At 42.6% G+C, this 27880-nt stretch overlaps 1 long non-coding RNA gene across 1 annotated transcript; it reads left to right on the forward strand.

Moving 5' to 3' along the window:
* Window positions 1-991: 991 nt before the first annotated feature.
* Window positions 992-27880, forward strand: LOC134460071 (uncharacterized). The gene is made up of 4 exons (XR_010036969.1): window positions 992-1085; window positions 25445-25583; window positions 26941-27056; window positions 27791-27880. It is a non-coding gene; the product is annotated as an uncharacterized LOC134460071 (long non-coding RNA).

Consider the following 27880-nt stretch of genomic DNA (forward strand, 5'->3'; position numbering starts at 1 on the left):
TGCCCTGACAAAACATTCCCTAACTTTAACCTGTCATTAAAGACATATTGACCAAAATCAAAAAATGGCGCAATGTAGAAGTGACTGACACTGACACGAAAGGGAGTGGGTTAAACTTCTATGTTTGGATGATTTGGTGCAAATAACTTCATGAACATGTTCTGTGTAACCCATAGACCAATTCTAACTGATAAATGAAGGGGTTTAATATGTCACCTTTAAAGACATATTTTTGAGAAATACCTTTTCCAGTTGGTTGCTAGGCTATCAAACTCATATAATGAATGAAAGAAAACTAGCTGTACCCAGACCAAAACAATCCCTAACCCTAACCTGTCAGTAAGAAATGTTTTTTTTAGACAAAATATTTGAAATTAGAAAAAACTTGAGAAAGACAAGACTGTGGAAACATAGAGCTGTGGGAGTATAGAGAGCACTTCTGTGTGTCCATCACAGAAAATAATTCTGTGTCCAGGAGCACGGAATTTTGGCAAAATCCGTGCTCCAGGACACAGATTTTGTGTCTTTAACATCCGTGTCCAGGAGCACAGAATTTTTGGAGATCATGTTGGGTAACAATAGTCTTTACACTTCATTAGGTAGGCTACAATGGAGTAAATGGCGTAACAACTTTGCAATGTCTTGTGCTAGTGTTGTATATACTTACACAATGAATTTACTTACTTTTAATTTTGACGCCTCCGACATAGTGGCACATACCATAAACCAGGAGACCTGGCTTTCAGTCTGACCTTGAGGCGCTTGACCTCAAAGAATACAACCTAATCTCTCTTCTAATCATTTCCTGTCTTTTTTCTACTCTGCTATCAGATTAAAGAGAAAGGGTCAAGCCTGAATAAATGAATGAATTAAGTTTTAGAGGAAAACATATGTACCGACCGTCTCTACGGTTGTGTTTGGCAAAGCCTGGGCGATGGCTGCTGGACAGCTGGGAGGAGCTCTTGAAGGCAGAGGGAGGGAGGTGAGACACCAGTGATCCATCACAGCTCTCTGACAACAAACAGTTAAAGGGGGTGAAAAGGCAAGTTAGCAAACCAAGCACACTTGATGAAGGACACTGAGTGGTAAGTCAAATTAACATGTGTGGTAATGTGTGGATACTAGGACTAACCAAAGTACTATCACACGCCAGAAAATGCAGTGGTCACAGTGTAGCATGGAAGCATGACCTGAGGACACGAGCAATTGATAAACTCTGCTGTTTTGGACGTGTAGGGCCTAATCGTCGAGAGAACCTTCATTCATTCAAAGTTCACTGCCTGTCTTGTGAATCCAGGGAAACGACTATTAAGTTGCAGAACCTTATATATGTCCGAACGACCACAAGCGTTTACAGAATCCACAGTACCCCCATCAGGACTCAGTCTGACAGCAGAGCCGTAGAATAAGTTATAAAATAAGTTAGCGTGTTACCAAAGGATCCCGTGGGAACTTCTGCTGACAAAATTGGCTGCAAAACCGACCTTATCAAATATGACCGACCTCACAGTCCCATTCAATTTAGCACCGTCACCGTGTTCCAGATGTAGCATTCGTTTCCATAGACTATCATTGAGGAGTCTGAGAAGAATTGATATAACGACAGTTTGTGCGCATTTCAAAGCACCAAATTTCAACAGACTCTACGTAGAATTACTTGAAAATGGTAATGTGTGTCAGAACAAAAGCTGCACGGCCACGGTGTACTACACTCTTATGATGTCACTGATTTGTTTTCCTCTGTACCATCTTTGGTGCTAACTGAGAGAGACAGAGACAGAGAGAGAGAGAGAGAGATAGAGAGAGAGAGAGAGAGAGAGATGCAACAAGAGACTAGACACATTATCAGTGCAATCCTTTGTGAGAAGAAGGCTGGAAAAAAGAGAGTTAATTTTATTTCAATTGGAGATTAGGGTGAGTATACTGCATGATCAGATAAGCATGTGACTCCAAGTGAACTTGTCAGTGATGCTCTGCCAGGGAGAGTTCATTAAAAGCTGGGCAAAGTGTGTGTGTGTGTGGGGGGGGGGGGGGATGTATGCCATTACGTATCCGTCAGACATGAGACAGACTCGCTTAAATTAAGTTCAACAAGCTCTCCAAAAACACTTAACACTGTTGGAAGGGGTGATTGGCACTCTGCTAAAAACAGCGTTGTTGGGCCAGACGAGTCAGACTGCATCTGGCAATGAACTGAAAGTTTTAAGCACCCATCATTACTCACATCCTCGAGTGTTCACGGCTATCCTGGCATGGCAAGCCTGTAGGTTATGCTGGACTGCTGCCCGCAGGGCTCGAGATGAGTGTGACGAAACCTGTCTGGTGCATATGAACATTTCATGGAGCATAACAGCCAGATTAACATGAATATTTACACCATAGAGAAGGCCATCATTGACCATTGGCTCTAATTTTTGTTTTTGTATTTTGTCTTTTTCTTGGACAAGGGTTCCTGGCTCTTTGCTAAATACAGCTTGTTGATGGCCTCCGTGGAGTGGCTGTAACCATGGTAGCCACTGACCGTTCGTGGAGAGTGGAGAGAATCAGCACAGTATATATTTTTTAAAAATGAAACTGTATAGGAGGATTTATTTGGTAAAATGAAACTGGATAGGATACAACCGCTATGAAAGAAATCGGCCTAATGGCTCCCACAGAAGGATTCCATTTAATGAAAGTAGCATTCAGTATAATTCACTGAATCCACCAATGTCTTTATACTACAGGGAGGACTCACAGTTACTCAGCCATGAATGATAATTTCAATATATCATTGAAAATCATTACAATTTAGAAGAAAAGTGAAAGTTTTCTGTCTTCTATGCTAAGTTAAGAAATATATTTAAGTTTTCACGGGGGAAGTTTGTTTGTTTACTTCAAGCTAGAACATACTGAGAACATTCAGCATCAACCTACTATTAATTAGAACCTAGAAGATTAGGCATTTTCGTCAAAATAACAAATTATAGGAATACACCAGAACTGTAATTCTATTTGATCGGAAACTGAGAGTACAAATTGATGTGGGTGTTTCCTGAACATATGGGTGTTAAGCATATTAAGAATCTGTTGTGACCATGTGTACACACACACACACTTTCTCTCTGTACACATCAATGTTTCTCTCCCTCAACAAAAGTTTTAAAATGTCACCCAATGCAACCTTGTGTACAATGCCACCCTAGAGACAGCAAATTCTGCTTCATTTTTTAATTCATCTGAAGGTTGATTACGCTTTTTGGTGTCAATCTAATTTCTTTGGTGGGCTTTTAGTGATACTCCCAATTTGAATAATTGGCTTCAAAGGATCAAAATTCGCAAACCTAATGACAATAAAGCCAAAAGGAGCATCATTGCTCGGTGAACGGTTGGGCAAGCATTGGAGGTGAGGCATACAGCCATGAATTCGACAGCTATGACAGCCCCTGTCATGTTTAGTCATTCGGACTGCTTCAACTGATCTAAAATTAAAAACATTCACTGAGTAGGTTACTCACCCTCCCTAGGTGGCACAGCAAATAATAGCTGAAAATGAAATTAGTAGCAAAGTACAAAAACAGGTATCATTTAGGGACTCCAAAACTTGGTGTCCAAGTTGTCTTCATGTGTGAAAACAACTCACAAGAGAAGAAAAAGTCAAATACTTTGCAAATAAACATTATATTTTATTATAGTAGGCCTACAAGTGTGGGCAGTGGGCACTGAGAGCTAAATGGTCCCAAAAGGTTCTCTTTTTGTTCAAACAAAGCACTTCATGTTTCTGACAAACTACATTTATGAAATGCCATATAACAAGGCCGACAGGCGGACAACAGATGCGTCCCTCTATGCCAGTTCCAACTATGCCATTTTTCCCCCCAAACGCCCCCCTGGCCTCCTCCTAGCCTGTCAACGCCCCCCGAGGATGTACTTTTTGTTTATTGGTCATCATGGACACTCCAAATATTGTGGCAGGCAGCAAGGCAGCAAAATGGCGAGACATGGCTTTATTTTTTGCAGTTTAGGGTATAATAAGCTTATCATCATTCTTGGATTTGGAAAAGAACCATAGGCTATGATTTGAAATTTCACATAGCCTAGATGAAATAGGCTACATTACAAATTACCAGACATTTATTAGGCCTAACAACCTTTAGTATCACGCCATTTCAGCATTATGTGCATGTGGGAAAGAATCTAAACATCGACAAATAATAAATAAATAACATCGTTTGGGTGAATCATGCGCTTATGGGTTGACCCTTGAATTATAGACTTTTTTTCAATACCAGCTTCACCGTCAAGGCACAAAGCATTGAACTTCCGTGCCAGAGTTTATCAAATGCACACGACTGCAAACAGAAATATTCTAGTAAGGGCTGCAAAGCAATTACGAAAGACGCGTTCTCTCCTGTACTCTCTCTGAGCGCAACGAAAAGCACCATTGCCCTTCCAAATGGCAGTTGGTTTGATTTTTTAAACTCACTGCATTTTTTTAAAAACACGCATTGTCTGCATTAATAACGTGAAACTCAATTACCCAGAATGCTGCACGTCAGCTCTACCCGGGTGATTCTGGAAAACAAACATGGCGGCAACTCGCTTTACTACCTTAATAATGTGTTAATCCGACGCTAGATTTCTTAACTGATGAAAATCGAAGGCAGAAATCAACATTGTAGTGTCTAAATATGAGGTCGATTGGTCTATTTGTGGCGTACATCACGATCGGCTGAGTTGTTGGCCTCACGTTTGTCAGTTAGCCTGTGGCTAGGCTACTTTTCGCCAACGTTAGCATCCGGTTTAGTATAGAAAGGCTATGCTTGCACGCATTCGCTCCGGTCCAAAATGGCAAGTCTGCCGCCTTGTGGCCACAGGAAGGAACAATTTAATGAAAGCGTTTCAGACACAATTGAAGGCGGACGGACGGACGGACGGACGGACAGACAGACCCTCTTATAGAGATGCTGGGACGCATCTAAAAAGTACCATGGGCGTTCTTGCACAAAAGCATGCCCAGCAGTAACATTCTATTTTCACAGGTCTCTGCTGCCCCATACAACGGGCTATAAAGAGCAAGAGGCAGGGTAGGGTTTTTTGGCTCGCATTCCCTGTGTTCAGCCTGTTTGCTGGGATCAGAGACAAGCCAAAGTCCTTGTGACAGAGGAAGAGAGTGAATACTAATGATCATGGGGTGCTAGTGCGATACCCCACAAAGTTCTCAACATTAAAGTTTCTCTGGACCAAAGGACCAGTGGAAAATGGTTGCCAGCAACTAATGTGAAAACTCTCAAAGGAGCAAAAACAACAAAATATCACAGGCAGTGTGTGTGTGTGTGTGTGTGTGTGTGTGTGTGTGTGTGTGTGTGTGTGTGTGTGTGTGTGTGTGTGTGTGTGTGTGTGTGTGTGTGTGTGTGTGTGTGTGTGCGCGCGCGCACACGCGCAGGTTTTGTTGCAACGCAGTGGGACATGTGTGCTAACAGAATAACATTAGCAGTCGGCAGCTGACTTGAAGAACTTGCCTGCTCTCTGAGTGAATGTGGTAATGTGGCAGGACTCAGGACTTGGACTGTTTCCTGCCTTCAGGCCCGCCGACAGGGGGGGGTGGGGGGGGGGGGGCAAAAGGGCTTTTTGTCCCGGGCCCTGGACTAGGGGGGCCCATAATGGGCCCCCATGACTTTGGGATTAATTATTATATGGTCACTTCAAAAATATGTTGATTTAGGGAAGAAATGTGCTTTATTTGCATTCAAACAATGACTTGTAGATATTTGCCTTCATTGCCCTTGAAAAAACGGCCAATAACCCCCTATCACCCCTATTCCAAAATGGTTTGGTCTTTCTAGAAAAAAAAGACGACATCATTCGATAAGTGGTCAGTGCGCGAGCCAATTAGTCAACAACTTGCACAAGTCAGGAGGGCTGAAAAGGAAAGAAAGGCGAAAAAGAGATGAAGAAGCCAAAAGCCTGAGGGGTTCTCTACATAAATATTTCAGAAAAGACTCAGTGATGCAGCAGGTACCAGTAAAAGCAACTGTGCAGCAGATCCAGGTAAGACACGGCCAACTTTTTCCAGTCCCGTCGCCAAGTAGGCCTAGCCTAACACTGACACAGGAGGCCGTGAGCAAGACACACGGAGATCAATCAGACAGAGAGGGGGCACTGAATAATTTCATAACCACAACGGCTTAATTACACTGTGTTGCTTATGCCTATATCTAATAGAATCTATGAATATGCGCATTAGCCTACTCCGCAAATATGTTTCCAAATCAAATGTTTCAGGCAGGGACGCGCACACGGATGAACACAATAGAAAACGGACATTGTATTATTTCCTAACCAGAACAGCTTAATAACATTGTGCTTCAAATCTGACTGTCAGTTAAGAATAGAATGCATATGAGCCCACACAATCATACCAGAGATTGTAGGAGTAGCCTATTATAATCTCTGGTTGTGTGGGATAATGCCTTGGGCGCACGTTTGCCAGGAGAGGGACAACCAACTTTTTAAACAGCGCTATGCAACGCTATTGCTAAATCTCCGCTTAGCACAGATGCTAACAAATTATCAACCTGTTAACTTTGTGAGGAGAAATACAGTGTAGATTCGTTGTGCATAGTTTTCTGTAAATTGACATATTCCTGTGTTAGGCTACTCCTGCTGTGGGAGGCTTTGATGAGGGAGGGAGCACAGCAGCACACTCTGTGTGTTTTTGCTCTGTCATGTCACTTGAGGCCAGTTTAGCAAACGGTGACTCCTCAGTCAGAGTTTTGATGTGCAAGCCTTCAAATTGCCAAATTACAGTCAGGCTACACTTCTGTTATTAATAGGAATGAGAATCCTATTTATTTTGTTTCTTTAAAAAAATGTAGGCTGGACTGCATGGATAGAACAATGGTATGTTTTCAGAATGGTAAAATTGTTTAGGTTTTTTTTGTGTGTGTGTGTGTGTGTGTGTGTGTGTGGGGGGGGGGGTGTCTGTGTCGGTGGAAGGGGGGCCCAATCAGAGATTTTTGTCCCGGGCCCAGCCAAAACTGTCAGCGGCCCTGCCTGCCTTCATTAGGCTCGTTCGCTTGGCAGAGGGCTCACTGGCCAGCTTGAGCCAGCAGATCGCGACTTGGTCATGACAAGGTCGTTAACATTTGAACTGAAGTGCAGGACGACGTGTAAGAACTTCTGTTAATGTGAAGATATGGCATGTCTCTGATCTCTTTGGGAAGCGTTCCTGATTTCATCACCAACAACCGAAAGAAAATGTGCCGTGTATACCTGTAGCTGCCCTGCCATCTGAATCACAAAACTGACACCCTCCTTTCCACTGGCACCGTTACAGAAAACAGGGCACTGAAAACAGTTGAAGAGTATGAGGAAAGCTTGTTTCGACTACTTATCCTAGCACAGAGATGCCCCCTGAAATAGCAGAACATTTGATGGCACCTGTCTTGTTAACCCTTAATTAGCCTAACTGCAGAGGTGTCAAAGGTAAAAGTAAAAGTAAATTCATGTTGTAACTACAACAGTAACACATGATATAACTGTGGTTAATATTTTTCCGATTACATACAAGTTCCATTTTGAGGATTTATAGGAGGATGATATTTCAAGGAATAATAAGCATCACACCATCAGATGCCAAGAACTCTGATTCCAATTGAGCTCTGATTCCTACGGACTCTAGGCCTGGGATGGTAGCCGGATGGGGCATATCTAAAGGGGTCATTTCACGTGAAATCAGACACTTTGGGACCCGACCGACCCGGATTTCAATCATACTTGGTGTGCCTTTTTAGTAGCAAGGTAGCACCCCAGAACTGCATTGGTTTGAATCTGACACTAATATTAAGGGAGAAACAGACTAGGAAAGGTTCACATGTGAGGGTAGGACACTATACATTCAGCCTTGAATATATCAGTCAGTGTTAGTCACAAAAAGATGTCTGTGGTGTTATTTGAAAGCTCTTTTCTGGCTATACATATTACACAATCAGCTTGGAATACAACAACTCTCAGAATATGAATTATGATAAATTGAAAAATTAAAAATTGAATATCTAAAAAAAACTATATTTTAAAATGGCCAGTTCCTTGTCCAAACGTAGCCGGCAATGTCATTAGAAACACCTCAAATGCTGGTGTTCGGTTCTTTATTCATTTCAGAGAGAATTTGACTCACAAATATGGCATCATACAGACCACTTACTAATAATATGGTAATACCATAGTAGCATCACATAACAAAACAAAAACAAAACAAAAATGGTCAGTTTCCATGGTCCCAGGTTTCAGAAATTAAGGCAGATGTCCATTTATACACACCAAATGATGATATGTGAATGTTTGAACATTCCTTCTCTGTGTACCTGTGTCATCTTCCCTTTACCGTACTTTAAAGAGATAATCAATGGCTACACTCTCATTTTGTACTCTACCAGTGCATTTGAAGCAGCAGCTGTGTCTTTTGTAGATAATGTATAAGTACGTCCCGTTGCAGTTAGGTTCCACTACCAGAAGCACATCCTGATGATCCATGACAAGTCTATCTGGTCTGAAGGGAAAAGTGAAGGATGGAGATGGTCCATGAGGATGCAGGAAGTTCAGTTTCACCTCTCCAGTGCTCGGCATACATTCTTCAACACATGCTAGTAGCCACCAGTTGCCATCATATACAGCTACAACATACCCTTTGATGCTTGAAAATGTAACACATTCCTTTACTGAGCTCACTCTTTCAACTCTGCCTTCTCTGAATGCTGAAAATGGCCTAACTTCCACTGTGTCCATTGACAATGGGCAGAAGCTGTGTAGTTTTTGAGTACCTGGAATAGTTCTTACAGATTCCAACCTTTTCAACAGGTTCTCAGCTTCATGATGGTACATCTCTGTTGTGGCAAACTGGCAATGGATGTTCTTGAGAGAGATGCACCATCATGAAGCTGAGAACCTGTTGAAGAGGTTTGAATCTGCAAGAACTATTCCAGGTACTCAAAAACTACACAGCTTCTGCCCATTGTCAATGGACATTAGGCCATTTTCCGCATTCAGAGAAGGAGTTGAAAGAGTGAGCTCAGTAAAGGAATGTGTTACATTTTCAAGCATCAAAGGGTATGTTGTAGCTGTATATGATGGCAACTGGTGGCTAGCATGTGTTGAGGAATGTATGCTGGGCACTGGAGAGGTGAAACTGAACTTCTTGCATCTTCATGGACCATCTCCATCCTTCACTTTTCCCTTCAGACCAGATAGACTTGTCATGGATCATCAGGATGTGCTTCTGGTAGTGGAACCTAACTGCAACGGGACGTACTTATACATTATCTACAAAAGACACAGCTGCTGCTTCAAATGCACTGGTAGAGTACAAAATGAGAGTGTAGCCATTGATTATCTCTTTAAAGTACGGTAAAGGGAAGATGACACAGGTACACAGAGAAGGAATGTTCAAACATTCACATATCATCATTTGGTGTGTATAAATGGACATCTGCCTTAGTTCTGAAACCTGGGACCATGGAAACTGACCATTTTTTATTTGTTTTTGTTTTGTCATGTGATGCTACTGTGGTATTACCATATTATTAGTAAGTGGTCTGTATGATGCCATATTTGTGAGTCAAATTCTCTCTGAAATGAATAAAGAACCGAACACCAGCATTTGAGGTGTTGCTAATGGCATTGCCGGCTACGTTTGGACAAGGAACTGGCCATTTTAAAATATAGTTTTTTTAGATATTCAATTTTTAATTTTTCAATTTATCATAATTCATATTCTGAGAGTCGTTGTATTCCAAGCTGATTGTGTAATATGTAGAGCCGGAAAAGAGCTTTCAAACAATACCACAGGCATCTTTTTGTGACTAACACTGACTGATATATTCAAGGCTGAATGTATAGTGTCCTACCCTAAAATGTGAACCTTTCCTAGTCTGTTTCTCCCTTAATATTAGTGTCAGATTCAAACCAATGCAGTTCTGGGGTGCTACCTTGCTACTAAAAAGGCACACCAAGTATGATTGAAATCCGGATCGGTCGGGTCCCAAAGCGTCTGATTTCACGTGAAATGACCCAAAGGGCTTTTGACACTAGGCCAGAGATGCCTGCGGCAGGGCTGGATTATCGCAAAGGCTATGGCTGCAGCCTATGGGCCCCCACCTGCCAGAGGGCACCTGATTGACCAAAAATGAAGAAAAAAAACTGAACTGTGACAAGATACAATGTTGAAATATTCATCAGTCATATTGAGTACAACTGGTAGACATATTATCCTAATTCCTTTCTTGTCATTATGAAACTTTCTATGTACGTTTGTCACGAAATCTGCCCTCTAGGGGCCCCCACAGCAACCTGTAGCCTAGGGGTCCCACGCCATTTTAATCCAGCCCTGGCCTTCGGGGAGACTTCCTTTTTTAGGCATTTTGGTCAGAAGACACACTATCTTCTGATCAAGGACTCCTCCGATCAATCGCAATACATTTCTGCAGACCTCACCAAATAATGTTTGCCTGCCTGAATCATTATTATTCCCACATTAAATGAACACCATTTACTCCATTGTACCTGATGAGAGTGCATTACAATATGCGACCTTGCCTCCTCCACTTATGCTTGTCTCCTTGGACCAGGAAGTAATATGTCATGATGACATCACTGACCACAGCATTATATTTCAATATCTTGCAAAAGCTCAATTGTAAAGCCTTCTTCTCATTTGCAATTGGGATGGTGAATGAAAAACAGTCCCTCAAAAGTTGTTGTGGCTAGGCTGACAGGTGGGAAACTTTATCGTTTTCTCCACGGAGGAGGGGCCAGGAGGTGGGGCGAGGCCACAAGCACAAGTGGAGGAGGCAAGGTCGCATATTGTAACGCACTCATAGACTGTGTTGGAAAACACTACAAACCTTATAAGGACCCACCACAAACTTAATCCAACCAGTGCAGAGTCAGCTGATCGTGAGACAGATACACAGGTCTACTTGTTCCTCAGATAAGTTACCTGTGTTGGAAGGAAACTGTGATTATCTTTTTTTTTTACTTTACAGTAATTAGACTTGATTATTCAAAATAAATATAGCCCTCTCTGATCAGAATCCTCTAGGATAAATCACAGAATGGGCCAAATGCCAAGTATAAAGTAAAAAAAAAAACTGGTTGCATTGATTCATAATCTATAATGTAACATAATAAATGTTTAATTAATAATTATGTATGTATGTATGTTTTTTCATAACATTTGTTAGGTTTGATCCTATAGACCTACTGGCAGTTTTTCATCCACAGTTCCACCACTACTTACCCTCCATTTGTCACACAATTCTTGACTGCTCATCATTCATCAACAAATCCACCTCTCTCTCTCTCTCTCTCTCTCTCTCTCTCTCTCTCTCTCTCTCTCTCTCTCTCTCTCTCTCTCTCTCTCTCTCTCTCTGTCTCTCTCTCTGTCTCTGTGTGTGCAATTACCCATCTTAAATGAATCCGGCTCTCCTGCCTGGACTAATATCCACCAGCTTGACTAATGCAACAGCTAGCATGATGAAATGTGGCAGACAACTATATAGCAGATCCTGAGAGAGAGAGAGAGAGAGAGAGAGAGAGAGAGAGAGAGAGAGAGAGAGAGAGAGAGAGAGAGAGAGAGAGAGAGAGAGACTTTAAAACATTAAATAAATAAATAAATAAAAGAAATAGATACATACTGTACAACATTCCATCATATTGTGTGTACAAGCACCCCAAAAAGACAACAGAGACAGAGACAGAGAGACAGACAGAGACAGGGAGAGATTAGGGTAGAGGGAGGGAGGGAGAGTGAGAAAGCGCATGTGGGTGGTTGTACATGTTAAAGCAAATGGGTTATTATGCTACAATATAAAAACAACAAATGTACATAATTGTAAAGAACACACCACATCGAGGGTCAGTTGTAGAATAAGTTGTAGCAGCACCAGATAACATCCACAGTAGTCTCCTCAAAGTTCCTCATTTTGTATCCCTGACAGACATGTGTGTACTGTATACTGACAATGCAGATGGAACGGCATCATGTGGTCAGAATTAGCATGGCCAGAAGCACATCCAAACATACAGTGGCAAAATTGAATCTTTGTTTTTGATGACAAAAAACGTGTGTGTGTGTGTGTGTGTGTGTGTGTGTGTGTGTGTGTGTGTGTGTGTGTGTGTGTGTGTGTGTGTGTGTGTGTGTGTGTGTGTGTGTGTGTTTGTGAGGCCACTGCTATTGGAGCACACCCACATGCTCGGGCCCTCACTCCATGTGAGGCCCAAATCCTGGACCCCACATGCTTTGACCCCTTTTGCTGGGGTAGTTTTGTTGTTACATGGTAACAGTGAAAGTGTAAAACATTTCCTCACTGACAGGTTAGGGTTAGGGATTGTTTTGGCTTGGGCACAGTTTAGCATTCTTTTGCTATTTTTAGGGTTAATATGTGAAGGGCCTCACAAGGGCCCCACAAAGATATACAGGTGTGTGTGTGTGTGTGTGTTTTTGTGTGTGTGTGTGTGTGTGTGTGTGTGTGTGTGTGTGTGTGTGTGTGTGTGTGTGTGTGTGTGTGTGTGTGTGTGTGTGTGTGTGTGTACTGGGCAATGATGAAGAACTGAGAATGGGAGAGCATATGTATCCCTGTGAATGTTTAGCTCAGCATGGGATGGCCTTATCTGGGGAAGACACTCTGAGGCACCTGCTCCTGTTCCTTTTGTAGTGCAGGCCCAGAGTCCTGTACTCTACTCCTCAGCACTCATCTGCCAAGACATTATAATGGCAAACTACAAGGGCACTCTGAAATCTGCACACCTCCTCTCGGCTCTTCTTTGAAAATGCTGTGTGTGTGTCTGTAATAATGCACAGCGGTATAGATTTGCAAGCCAGCACGTGTGTGTGTGTGCACTGTAAAAGATTGTCGTGATTTCACATTAGAATTCTACATCAAGAAGATGTATATACCAGTTTACTATTCACTGCTGTAATGTGCAATGCATTGTGGGATATCATATAGAGTACAATTCACAATTGTAAATGTACAGTAGCACATACAACATACTGTTGTAAAGATCTGTTTTGTCAGGGCTGCTGTCCTAATGCAAATGTATGCAAAGCCACATGCAGGAATTATGGAGCTCAGGTCACATTCTGATTGGATGCTTTTAAATGCATACAGGCCTGATAGAGGTGGAAAGGATTTGAACTGATTTGAACTCTTCAATCGCACACACCTGGTCATGAGCAAGGAGGTAGAGATAGGAGGGTTTACAGACATCATCGGAGCGTAGTACGGAATGATAGCAAGGGGAGTCCAATTTTCTTTTTCCATGGTCAAATTGGAAGCATGGTAAAGTGTGGAACAGGTCATAGGATACAATAGTGAATGTTTGTCACCTGTCCTTAATTATCCCCCGCAATTAATGCTGACCGACAGCTGCAGTAAATTTGGCCACAAACTGAGCACTGACAACCGGATATCCTCTTTCGACCAAATTTGTGGAGTACAAATTTTGTCCATCATGGCATCGCACACACTGACCATGTGCACCATGTCATTAGGCATAAATGTATGAGTTCTATGGCATTAAAGCAACACCCTCATACTACGAAGCCAATTGGAGCCAATTTGGATTGGAGCCAATTTTGGTCCTCTAGGGGAAATTCTTTCTCTGCATGTATCCCATTTGGGCTAGTGCATCACATTGAAGTACACACACTAGAAGGAGCAGTGGGCTGCCTGCTGAGTGGCGCCCGGGGAGCTGTGTGGGGGTTAGGTGCCTTGCTCAAGGGCACTTCAGCTGCGGTCCGGTTGGGCATTGAACCGGGAACCCTTGGGTTGCCAACCCAGTGCTCTAACCACTGAGCCACGACTGCCCCCAACTACTACACTGTGGCCAATGCATTTTCCATTGAGTGATACTGCTTATCCAATCTACCTTCTTTGGTCATGAGCCAGCTGATTGTAAATGACGTCCAGGTGCGCTAATTTCAGCTCAGTGCAATTCAAAACGGGCTTCTCTCTGCTAAAAGGGCATGGGAGAGGCCAATGATCCTTTGTTCATTTATACAGACGATGGGCAGGTCATAGAGCATAAACAATGCTCAGGTGTGGCAGCCCCCCCTGTGGTTCAATTTGGCTTTTTGATGGCTTCGGCAACAGAATATATCTCAAAATCCCATGAGAAGGAATGGAAGCAGAGGCCCAGGACCATTATTTTCAAAGGCTGTATGTTGTGAAGTTTCCAGTGTTTGCGTTGGAAGAACGCAACAATTAGCTGGCAACTTGTTGCTAGCAATTTGGTGTAATTTTACAGCAATTAGCTGGCAACTTTTTTATTGCCAGCAATTTGCTTTAATTTTACTTCAATTAGCTGGCAACTTTTCACCAGCAATTTGCTTTAATTTCACAACAATGAGCTGGCAACTGTTTTGCCAGCAAATTTGTTGTAATTTTACAACAATTAGGTGGTAACTTTTCACCAGCAATTCAACTCAACTTCACCTTACTGGTGCAATGTGCAATTAATGAAGATTGGCCACCAGGCTGGCCCACTTGAGCCATGAAACTTCCCACACATTAAAAGGACAGGTGTTTCAGTTATTTTGTCCAACCACTGTGTAGACAATTCCACATATATATATGGAATGTTTACTTATAAACATGGATCAGAATGAAAACTTTTTTGAACTGAAGTTTTGATATGTACAAGGGCCAAAACCAATCCATTTAAGAATATCCTTATACTTTTTTAAACACTATCTTAGAAGGAGCCCAGTCTGTTTTTAAACTGTAGTTCTAGAGCAGGAGCATCAATGATTGGAACATTCTAGGAACTTGTTAGCTTTTTGATACAGATCTCTCTTGTTACTCTGTTGTCACACTCTATACCTAACCAATCTGTCAATTAGTGCCTTGCCTCACTTTATTACTAATCACTTTCATGCCGTGATTCAATGATTGCCAGCACCTGCCCAATGCCTGATTACTCTGGTCACATGGTTCACTTGCTCCACTATATAAACCTGGACTGTCACACTGCTTTGGTTGCTTGTCTGAATGGCACAGCATAGCGCCTGACTCACTGGCGCTCACTGGTACTGGCAATCAATTGATTAGCCGACTAGATGAGTGGTTGGTTTGTTGACAAGGTGGCTGACAGCATAGTGCCAGTTGACCAGCTAGCTGCCTGGCAGGTTGACTGACAGCCTGTCCGCCTGGTCAGTTGACTGGCTGGTTGACTGGCCGGCTGCCTGTCCGGTTGATTGGCTGCCTGGCTGGTTTAGCCAGGCAGCCAGTCAACCAGTCAGTGAATCGGACAGGCAGCTGGCCAGTCAACCAGCCAGTCTGTCAAGGCCAGTTGGCTACCTGGCCGGTTAACTGGTTGGCTGCCTGACAAGTTGGGTTGTTTCATGTCTTGAGAGCCATCTTGTAGCATAGCGTGTTTTATGGCGTTTCCTGCATAATGTTAAATTTAGACCACTTGATTGGTTTGACAAATACATTTCCATACAGTCCTTATTGTGACTGTTTTTGAATTCCCCTTTGAGATGACTTGATAAATGAAAGTCCTCTTGAGGAAACCATCACTGTGACTGTGACAAGACTATGCTGAGTGATTTATTATTTGTGCCTCACCCTTGCAAGGCTGAACTTGTAGAAGTATGCTTAGAGCAGAGTGGCATTATGGTACCATGCTATCTCAGTCATGGTGGTGGATGAGGACAATTGTTGAAGGCATCTCAGACATGGAGGCGGGCAGTGGGGGTGGAGGCGGGAGGAGGCGGGCGGATGAGGGGGCAGGACATGTGCCATGGTCAGAGTAGTTTTGAAAACGGAACAGTGTTGTAATTTTAAACGACTTGCTGGCAACTGTTTTTTTTCTGCAATTTGTTGTAAATTTAAAACAATTTGCTGGCAATTATTCCCCATCAATTAGCTGTAAATTTCAGTTTGAAATCTTTTACAGTGTGTGTGTGTGTGTGTGTGTGTGTGTGCGTGCGTGCGTGTCAGCGGTAGAGAGTGTGTGTGTGTGAGAGGGAGAGAGCAAAAGGGAGAAAGCAAGCGTGTGTGCACATGCGTGTGTGCGTGCGTGCGTGGCCACACGCATGCGCATGTCTGTGTGCATGCCTATCCAGATCCCCTATAGGTTTTAATGGGGTTCACCCTCTGCTCTGCTCTGCTCTGCACTACATCCTTCAAACAGGCTTCATGAGAATCACGGCAGGATGCAAGTTATTCTGCTCCCCCAGCCAAAGCTCACCATACACACATGACCTTATTACACTGGAGGTTAGTCATGGCTATTTGAATTTCCTTGTTGGCAGAAGGCAAACTTGAAGGGGAATTATGGGCAACATGGCTGGTTTTCAGGAGCAATCATGGCACTCTGCATATTTAATAATTACATGTCAAAGCATTTTAATCTCGTGGGTCTGTGTGGACTGTCACAGTGTTTCAGCAACTTTCCGTCATCCAAGCGGAGACTGCATATGACAAAGCAAAGATTTTAGAGGCATTATTTGTGAACAGTAAAACTTCTGTGAAATCAAAGCATCGGAAACACAGCAGGTGACCGCTACAAACTTTTAAAACATTTTGTTTTTAGGTTTGGCGAGTACAGCCGTTGCACTGGCTGATGCTGTTTCCCCTTGTGGAAGACTTGGCCTGAAAGGCAGAGCAGAGCAGAGCTCTCTCCTTTCTGCATACATCATTCTTCACATACAGGGAGAAGATCATAGGCCAAAATTTGGGCAGCTGCCGGAAGTTTCCATCCATAAAATGAGACTGACTCATTATATAACGGGCCGTCTGCTCAATATACAGAGCTTGTGTTTGTGTATCTCATTACATTGGCTTGAGACATTTTTGACGTAGAAATATTTTAACTTGGCTGGCAAATTCGATTTCATTTAGGACCGCAAAGGAGCAGGCTGACAGTCAGGCGTGAAGGGTGGCCGAGGAGAGAGAAGAAAAGGGCGGGCATCTCTCTACCATTAATCAATAGCTACTGAGGTTTGTAAACAAAGTGTTTGGATCAGTTTCATTTGATAGTGTGTAAGCAGGTGCACTTTCTGGGCCTTGAGATAGAACAAGGGTTTCTATCAGGTAAAAATTGTGATGGCTTGTAATGTGTGAGTTGTTGTTTGCTAGACCTTGGCATTGTCAATGAATGATTACGTTTTTATGTGAAATCCTGAGTCATGAAAGACTTTCAATATGCATATGCACTCATAAATTTCACTGAATCTATTTGTATTCAATACAAGATCGCCAGATCACAATTGGCATTGTGGAAACAGGTTTCTATTCAGAGAGTTTGTCATAAACGCTGAGCCCTCTGGAAATCAGCCATATGCTAAACACTGCACACCTGCTAAAATCTACAGCATTTCCATTCATGTTTCCAGGCTGATATTAAAATATGCACAACTTTCATAAAATAAATGTTAGGCATATTTGTTTGATTGTTTTGCCTGAGTCATTTATTACCAGAGACAATGGAAAAAATGTATAAATAGTAGCCTTTATTCTGCTGTAGCTTATATGCTACCAAGTGACCTTCAAGATATGGATGCCTCTTATTGTGCAAGTCATGTGTAAGCATGTTTTCATTTTCTTTGGATGACCATAGTGTCCTACCAGGGCAAAGTGCAGTAACTATGTCAAAATTGAAACTGAGAACAATTGCCTTTCAAAGCCATGGTATTAGGCTGGATATTGTAGTTACTGCAATTGTGTCATGGCAGTATCACTAAAACCGGACACATTTGGACCATACAGCTTTGTCACAAGATAATACTCAAGATGAATACTATTTTCAGTCTAAACTCAATTTTGAAAAAAAAAGTGTAGTTACTGCACTTTGCCTTTGTAGGGCAGCATAGTGCCTGGAAAAGAAGCCTAAACCTGGTCTTGCTCGGAGGTAAAGGAGGGGAAGTTTATGTAGCTAGACCCTGAAACTCTCACAACTACCTCTAAGAGGGTGTCACATGAATATTTCACATTTTGGAAAGTGCACAATGTACAGTGGCTCCCAGGCTGGCTTAGGGCAGGAAAGACATTCCATAAAGCCTCAAATCCAAGGTTCAGCCCCCTTAGCCTTCTGCAGTAGTGCAATACATTTTATCTACAGTACAAGGTGGCTAGTCCTCCCCTGTATAATGTCTAACACCTTGAAAAGTTTTACTTCGATAATATTTCTAATCTTCTGATTTTATCAGTCATTTGAGTCCTTTGAGTATGCACACTTACTAAACGTATTCTTTAAATGATTGTCTGGTTTCCGATGATAAGAAGAACATCATAATTGATAGAAGACTTAACAGCATTCAAGTTTATAATGATGTTGGGATATCAATCACAGTGTTTTCCAGCAATACCATGGGAGTGTGGCAGTATCTCTTGAGTTTAATTACACTGAAGCCAAGATGACAGTAAGGTGCAGTTCAATGCTCCTGGTGTAATTTAAGGTGCGCACAACCGTGGCCAGTTGGAGGTCAACCAGTGGTGTAGTCTATTTTTTTTATGATGGGTATACTGTATATTTGAGCATTTTTTGAAGTGGGTATACTGTATATATTTGTGCTATTCAAAACAATAGATCAATCAATTTTAAGTGGGTATACTGTAATCCCTGAAATTTAGAAGTGGGTATACTCCGTATACCCGCGTTCTGCATAGACTACACCACTGAGGTCAACCACTCTGGTCCTGTTTGAGATGAATTTTATCACACAAGGAACTGTGATTGCAAAGAGAGTCAGACACTTGCTTTGTTTTATTTTTTTTTCAATTTTCAGCAAATTTGATGAGAGAGCTTATTAGTGAATTCATATGCACTGAGAGCTCAGCTCAAGGGAATATTTCAGGATTTTTATTTCCCCAGTCCAGTTTGTCTATCTATCATAGGCAAGGCAAGGCAAGGCAAGTTTATTTATACAGTGCATTTCATGCACAGCTGCAACTCAATGTGCTTCACAAAAAACAATTTGCGAAAAGAAAAGAAACAAGAAAGAAAAAAGAAAGAATGACAGCCCACGTTACTGTTCAAGACTTTTGGGCTACATGCATGTGACAAAATCTGTTTGACCTAGTTAAATAGGTATCTTGTCAAAAGAAATAAAGCAATTCATTGTAAAGGTCTGTCTCATCCCAACTGACAAAAGTAGGTAAAATTGAAATGTCTGAAGACTTGTTACAAACTGATAAGGATTTCATACCACATTCAGATGTGAATTTTAACTAGCCTACATGGGAAATTTTCAACTCTGGCAAGCAGGAGATTTTGACCTCAATCTCAACTTTAAACTTACTGTTATCGCTGTGAAACCTCAGAGGTAGGCATTGTATCCAAAGGAAAAAAGACAATGTGGAAAGCAATGTTGAGAAATTCACAAGAACTGTTCACAGCATACAAATGAGACTTGTCATTCCATCTTCACACCCAGAGATGACAGTGGGCTCGGAAAGACATTTTAGGTGCTCTGGATGCTATTCAACTCTTTACTACCCCACTGCACAGACAACATCCTGTAGTATAGGTATAGAGTTGGATTTTATTTGTTGATGGTTGAATTAAAATTGACACGGAGAACAAACATTTTTTCCTGCTTTTATAAAATAGAAAACAGTGCCGGCCAAACACCATGGGCAATAATGAAGTCCACTCTTGACTTACTGTATGAGTGTGTAATAAATTAAACCCTGAACATGTTTCTTCTGCCTGTGCACCTATCACAGGGGATTTCACTAATGAGCTCATCTACCTGTCTGATGTTGAGGCTCATTAGGATCAGCTGGTCCGCACAGCGGTTGGGAAAAATGTGGCAGGGATTTTACGTTCTGATGTTGAGGACTGGATCTGCCTCTCTGGTGTCACATTCTGACAGTTTCATTTAGCCTTCTAAGCCTAGTCATTCCCATCCATTGTCCAGCCAACTTCCATATTAAACGAGATAACTGGCTCAGGAAATGGATCCAAGTCTTGTTCATAGGGACTAACGTTGGGACACACAAGCAAACATCAAAGTTGTGCCAGTGGGCGTGTCTGATGGAAGTGCACAGAGATCCATCCAAAGTTTTCACACCAGTTATTCTACAGTACCTCATGAGGGTTTTACTTTTCATTTATGTTTACTTCTAGTTTATACATTTTTGGTCGCCACCCCCTCTACCACTGTTGTGCCAATATGAGCTAGGCCTATAGGTTGAGCTGTGCTGTCTCTTGGGTTGACGGATAGGGTTTGGGTTGGGATTGTTAACAGCCTATTGGTAGCTCATCTCAACGAAGCAGCCCACAGAACATCAGAAAGCCACTATACCCTTGTAAGCGCACTTAATTAGGAATGCAGTGCTTCCCACAGACGATTATGTGGTGCAGCACCACAGAATAAAAACAGAGCACCACAAATTGGTTAACAGCCGTACGTATGTTAATGGGGGTACATGCATAATACCTCTTACTGGCTCAATATTTTAGCCTGTATCATCTGACAATGCTAACTTGTCTTTGGGAAAGACTACAATGTGCTGTCCAATGTACTTATGGAGGCGATGCAGTGCATGGGGAAAACAGCGTTTGTAAAAGTTTCTGAGAAATGCAGTTTGGTCCTCATGAGTCACCGATTCTGTAACTATTGCAATTCTGTAGACGTTCACGAACCATTGAGCGAGAGAAATGACAGGCATAACCCAGACCTCAAAACAGTGATTCTTTGAAACCCAAAAGTTCAGGAACAGAGACAGGTGCAAACTATAGTTGGAGAAAAAAGAGAAAAAGGGGGAGAGACAAAGGGAGATAACAAGAGAAAAGTAACATAGTGAGAAATACTAGTAGAAACGCAGTGGGAGATTGACAAGATAGAGTTTGGGGGGGGGGTGCTTCCCTCCTATGATCCAATGGAAAGCCACATTGCCTCCATGACCCATGCAGTGACCACTGGGAGGGATGCCCCAGCATGCCTCACCATCTCTCTCTCTCTCTCAGGAGCGAAATGGCACTCGACGTCCATGACCCAAAGAAAAATGCACAGAAATAGTTAATAAGTGAAAAGTCCCTGTAATCAGTTGGACTTTTAAAATGTATTGCAACAATATGTAAAAACATCTATCATAGTACTAAAGCACTACTATTATTATATTGTATATGATATAAGTCAGCATTGTAAATACGCTAGTTGACTACCTAGGCTACATGTATTCCCATAAAAATAATGACATGCTCAGTATGACAGTTAAAAAATTGGTGGCATTGATTTTTATATTATACACACACCAAAAACTTGATCAGTAAAAGGAAACTAGTAGGCCCTACCTACAGTCATTTTATCAGTCATTTGTCTGCATGACCAGTGGCCAATTGTGAAAACATTGGCGGCAGAATATTCTTCACAAGGGCCTTATAATAAATGCAAAATTATGCACTTCAATCGGGCCTTATAATAAATGCTAAATTATGCCGTTCAATTATGTCCAAAGTATGATACCATCAACAAGTGACTTTTTTGGTGGCAATTTTTTGGCCAGTCTGACTGACTGACAAGAGAAGTAAATTGAGAACTCCACTGATTCCATTCTGCCAAAAAGGGGACGGAGCTAATCTGTATTGGCCAGGAGAGGTTACGGAAAGAAAGAGATCAGGTGGCAATGAGATGTGAAGCCTCTGATATAAACGCAGAGTAGGCCAGAATCTGGTCTCATAACTTCCACTGATAAAAAATATAGGCCTATTATACTTTCAGCCGACAGCATACCAGGACACCCAAGATAAGACGCAACACCCCCACTGTGTCTAATTTTGGCTCAAGGTGCATAATGCATACAAAGCATTGCTACAAGGGCAATAATCCTTTTCGTCATTGTTTAAACAGAAACAGTCAACAGAGAGCATGAAGAGTAAAGAAATGTATTGGCAATGTGCAGTCTTGATGGCAACCAGTTGTTGTGGTTGCTTGAACTCAGGGTTGTGCTGCTGTTGATGGGGATATGGCAGTCAACTTTACCCCCCTCCCTCCTGATATCAGTGGACCGTTTGTTGTCCTTTTCCAAATGACTACTGCCATGGAGATTTAATCAGAGAGGCCCCATAATTTACCACCAGCGGACACATTAATATGCTGTATGTGACAGGGCCCATCATGGCACACCACCACCACACCACCACCACCCCCACATACCCCTGCAGTGGCAGTTATGAAAATATTGTCACAAGGGGCCACACTAGATAATGTGAGAGCATCAGGGGAGGCCCACGCTGGTATCGTATCGAAGCCAGCCAGCCAAAGTGATGGATTTGCGTCCCAATAACACTTATCTTTCAGTGACAGGCACCACAAGACAAATTAGTCCATGTTTTTGGGCGCTGCTGAAGTATTTGGCCCTGGGCTCGCACATGGTGAATGCTGTCTGCCCCGGCCACTGACAGGTGCTGTGTAAATTTCAGTCAATTTGGCGCTTAAATACAGCTCTCTGGATTAATAACTTTCGATTCACGCCTGGCAGCTTGAAAGGTAGTAAGAGAGGAGAAAACGACAGAAAGGTGGAGTTGGTTTGGTGCACTGGAGGTTGGGAGGTGAAAAAAAAATCTCACAAGATACCTTTTTGTAACCTTGACTTCATAGCAGTCTGACTCAAGGCTTTGACTCCTCCGGTACACATTTTCATAAATGACAGTTAAGAAGATATATGGGGCCGATGTATTACCCTCTTTCTCCCACTGTCCCTTCTCCCCCGCTCTTTGAGATGCTACCATATCGTGAATCATAATGTCCAGTCACTTTTTCATTTCACACAGACACACAGACTTGCAAACAAAGGCAGGCATACCAGTACACACACTTAGACACACACACACACACACACACACACACACACACACACACACACACCTACACACATGCATACGCGCACACACACACACACACACACGCAGAGAGGCTACTCAGCCCACTTCAGTCATCCCCCTCTAACACTAACAGTGACAGCATGCCCATGCCTGACCTTTCTACTGCGCGATGACCTTTTCATTAAATATCCATCTCTCCTTTGGCTCAGGGTATTCTGGAAATATTCAGCAAGTTAAATCAACAACATATTTATTCATGCGTTTCCAAGCCAATAATCTATCTTAACTTTTCTGGAAGCCCAAAAGAAATTGCCAGAAAAATGGGTCACCTGAAATAAACTCAGTGACACAATACCAGTCATGTGTGCATGCATGTGTGCATGCGTGCGTGCATGTGTGTGTCTTCTCAGAGAGAGAGAGAGAGTGTGTGTGTGTGTGTGTGTGTGTGTGTGTGTGTGTGTGTGTGTGTGTGTGTGTGTGTGTGTGTGTGTGTGTGTGTGTGTGTGTGTGTGTGTGTGTGTGTGTGTGTGTGTCTTTTCTCAGCCCCTGTGCTGTGCTCTCGGCATCACTGCACCTCATGCATACATGTACTGTACATGTGACTGCTGACGAAGAACAGAGACGCACTGAAGCCTGCACAACCCACCTCAATCCAAACACGCACGGAGAGAGAGAGAGAGAGAGAGAGACAGACAGACAGACAGACAGAGAGAGAGAGAGAGAGAGAGAGAGAGAGAGAGACAGAGACAGAGACAGAGAGACAGACAGACAGACAGACAGACAGACAGACAGACAGAGAGAGAGAGGGAGGGAGAGAGAGAGAGAGAGAGAGAGAGAGAGAGAGAGAGAGAGAGAGAGAGAAATGGCTCCTCTGTGTGAAAACAGAATTCTGGAGCAGAGTGCATGTGGAGTTGGAAGAGCAGCACTGGCTGACAGTAGGTCCAGGGCAACAGGGTGCAATGTGTGGCAGGGTGATGGCCTTTGCTGTGCAGGCCTGGTATACCGCTGTGTTGTTCTAAAAAAACATCTGATCTCATTTTGGAAAGGTGTGCTTGGCCTTTTTTTTAAAAAAAATCTTAAAGGACCACTTCAGTCAATTTCAATATGCTGTTGTATTGCTCACGCTACCCTTGACTTGTCAGTACTCGGTGATGCCACATTTTTCGGCTAAGCCCTTTCCGATATATAGGCTGTTCTAATGGCGGCAGCTTTTGTTTACATTTTTTTTCTAATTAACATAGGCCTACTCCAAATATTTCCCATAAGGCACTGCTGTTTGCTAGTTGTCTGCTGATGTTGTATAACCTTTCGGATGTTTTTGGGAATAAATAAAAATGTTTTTATGAAATGTAAACACAGAGCTGCCCCCATTACAATGACCAAGATCTCGGAAAAGGCTGAAGAAGAAGAAAAAAAAACCTCAGGTACTGACAAGTCCAGGGTAGTGTGAGCATCACAACTGCATGTTGAATTTGACCGAACTGGTCCTTTAAGTTATTTGCTATCGACAGTTGTTTGCTGTGATAGTACATGTTTTGTTTTGGTGTTGTGTGAGGTCAGGCAGGATTTTCTGTACCAAGCCAAAGTTGTTCACTTTTGTGGCTGCCTGTCTGACTGTGAAGTGTCTTCTTTTCCTTTTGTTATGGGGTTGCCATGTCTGTGTAGTTTTTTATTTTATTCTTCTTTTGTGTAGGGTTCACAGGGCTGCCATGTCCTGTTCGTCTAACATTGATGACTTCAAGTTCTCATTACGATCATCTGATTGAGAGTTTGTTGGGTGAAATGTGGGGCATGGATTCCATCTGAATCCAGGGATTGAACCCTGTAGTCAAAGGTGTTTGGAAATGACTTTCTGGTAACTGTCTGATAGGATGTTTTTAGACACACACCTGGCTGCACTGAACCCTGTCGCTGTCCTGCTCTCACTCCGTGAAAAGACATGGCAATATCTGCAACCTCAGCACACTCGCGCTCGCTGTCAGTCGTCCACACCGCACTGAAGCAACATAGCCTATGAATTAGAGATGCACCAGATCCTGATTTTTAAGATCCTGCCGGATACCGGATCCATTGCTTAAGATCCTGCTGGATCCGGAAGCGGATACCGGATCCTACAAAAGGGTTGAAACACATAGCCTACTCGCACAAGTGGGCCCTTTTTATTGTTGGCTCAAACTATTTTTTAGACTCATTGGCTTACTGCCACACTGCCTGCACTGGCCGCTTCCAAAGTTCTTTCACTCCATGCAGCAATTGGGGTTGTGAAAGACTGACTGAAAAACCTAGGCTAGAGATGCTCCAGATCCTGATTTTAGGTAACTGCCAGATACCGGATCCACTGCTTAAGATCCTGCCGGATCCGGATCCTGTGAAAAACCCTATTATCCTGCCGGATCCGGAACCGGATCTTGGATCCTGTGCATCTCTACTAGGAATGGAGACCGACGACCAGCAGAGCATGCCACTGAAGAAATGAGACTGGGGAGGCACTGAAGGGAACTGGGCAGCTCTCACCGCATTCAGACCAGTTGAGGTGTAGGCCTATAAGTTAAAGGAAGTCCTTTGAAGTTATGTAGTATATTCAACGTAAATGGTTCCTCAAGGCATGTTCTTTTTCTGCACTATTTAGGAACACGTAAGGTTTCAAGCGGAAGGAAATATCAAACATGGGCTAATCATGGAGAATACACTACACCAGCCGTTCCAGGGCCCACTTTGAAATGTGAAAGGTTGCCGCCCACCAAACCTTCACAACTCAACAGGACTATGTGAGTATGCTTTCCCCCCAAAAGCAAACTCATGTCATATCAACGTAAGATGGTACTCAAACAAGGTTCCGTTGGTTTATTTTATTATATTCCCTCATTTTGTCTACTCAGTCACATATATTTGACACTGTACAGTAATTAAAACCACCTTAAAAAACATGAGGATATTTTAGGACCTCTGGAGGGCCACCTGCAGTATCAAGGCCCACAATTTTGAAGTCATTGTGGCCTCCTACATATTAATCACAGGGAAAACAATAGCCTCAGTGGCTAATGATTTCCAGAGGGTCCATCCATTACCTAACAATGGTACTATACCAAAACCTCTTGGGGACATTAATTAGTCAAGAGTAATTCAACTTTGCATAGATCAAGCAGTCTTGATGAGTAACTCAACAAATACCATGAACACCGTACACTACGCACGCACGCACGCACGCACGCACGCACGCACGCACGCACACACACACACACACACACACACACACACACACACACACACACACGGTAAGGCAAGTTAAGTTGTATAGAGCATATGGTCCATACACAGATACAATTCAGTGCGCTTCACAAAAATAAAAGGAATAGAGAAACAAGAAATAGAGACAGAAAACATTAAACATAATAAAAGTACGAAAAGTAAAATATTAAAATAGAGATTAAATAATAACATTCAAAGAAGATTAAACACACACACACACACACACACACACACACACACACACACACACACACACACACACACCTCTGGCTGTTACAGCATTCTACTGTAATGTGGTATGTTGTGATTCCTCTTCAAACGTTGACTTCCTCCGAACTCCTCGACTAAGGTAAGTAAGCACAGTATTAAATTCTGTTCAGTCAGTGTGTCATGCTGCATGTCTTTTTGCATGTAACCAAACTAAATACACCAACATTTTGATTTCATGTTCATGTCAAATGTGTGATTTGAGGCCTGGCATAAATGTAAGCCATATCAGCTCATTAGTTTTACCACCTACGGTACGGTACTCCGCTTTGCCCCCGCGCTATACTTCAGAGCGGGTTCTGTCAGTCTGTCATTTCTCAGCCGCTCTGAGCTAAACGCTTGACATGAAAGCGGCCCAGAAGCTTTCCTTCATTTCTTCAACACAGCGGGGGGTGGGGAGGGGTGCGGGTGGAGAGAGGTGGTACCCTAGTGGTGAGAGGTGGCATGCCCACATCCAATTCCCTCTCAGTGTTGCCAGATTGGGCTGTTTCTCGCCCAATTGGGCTGCTTATGATGGCCGTGTGCGGGTAAAAATGGCATTTATCAGAAAAACCTGCCCAATTTTTGCCATAGAAATCAATAGAATTGGGCGGGATTTTGTGCTTCTAGGCGGGTTTTGAGCATTTTTTGGACTGGAAATCATCAGCCTCATCTGGCAACCCTGTTCCCTCTGAGAGACCTGTGTCACGGCCGGCGTTCACCTTCAAGTCAAAAGGGGAAGAGAGGTAAGAATGAGTTCCCCCCCAACCAGCACAGCCGTCTGTGACAGGTTCACTTTGTACTTTTTGATGCCTTTAATGGTATTCTAAGATGGCGGCAAGACCATTGGTATGTACGCCGAAGAGGGAAATGTGAAAACACGAGTGACTGCCAATTTCAATGTTTGACACCCATCTCACATATATACTCTCTAAGAGAATTGATTTCTTCTTTCGTCATTTATTTCATCTTCTTGATATGTTGTGAAGGGTCGCGTGCCAAAGAGAAGAGTCCATTTGAAGCCAAGGGTCTAGATTTGTGGCACATTTCACTTTCTACGTAATGAGAACGCTTCCTATAGAGCCACTTTACCGAGGCTTGTCTGCTACTCTGACAGCTAATGGTTAGCTAATTAATGACAGATATGGATTGGAGACCCATTTCAATTTGCATCATCATCTCCCGCAGCAGCTGCAGCACGTGAAATCCAATAAAGAAATTTGAACCCAGAGTCGAAACAAGCTTTCAAACTATCTGTGGGATACATGCAGCATGAAGGTGACTTACTCATGTCAGCCACGTATTGTTGTTGAGCCAACATAGGGCAGAATAATTTTGCTGCAGCTGTCTATTGAATAGTAGGCTATTGTTACACAAGCTTTACTGTTACTTTTCATACAGTCGTTTTATACCATGGGAGTCCTTGACAGCTTGAATTTCTTGAAATAAACTTTTTTCCTGTCTATTTTTTTTTTAATAGAGAACTTGTCGAATCGTGGGAGGCTTTGGGAAGCTCAAACCCTGCACAACATTTTTATTGTTTTTTTTTCAATTTCACAATAAATGAAAC

This window comes from Engraulis encrasicolus, chromosome 12 (genome assembly GCF_034702125.1).
Source record: "Engraulis encrasicolus isolate BLACKSEA-1 chromosome 12, IST_EnEncr_1.0, whole genome shotgun sequence".
NCBI lineage: Eukaryota > Metazoa > Chordata > Actinopteri > Clupeiformes > Engraulidae > Engraulis > Engraulis encrasicolus.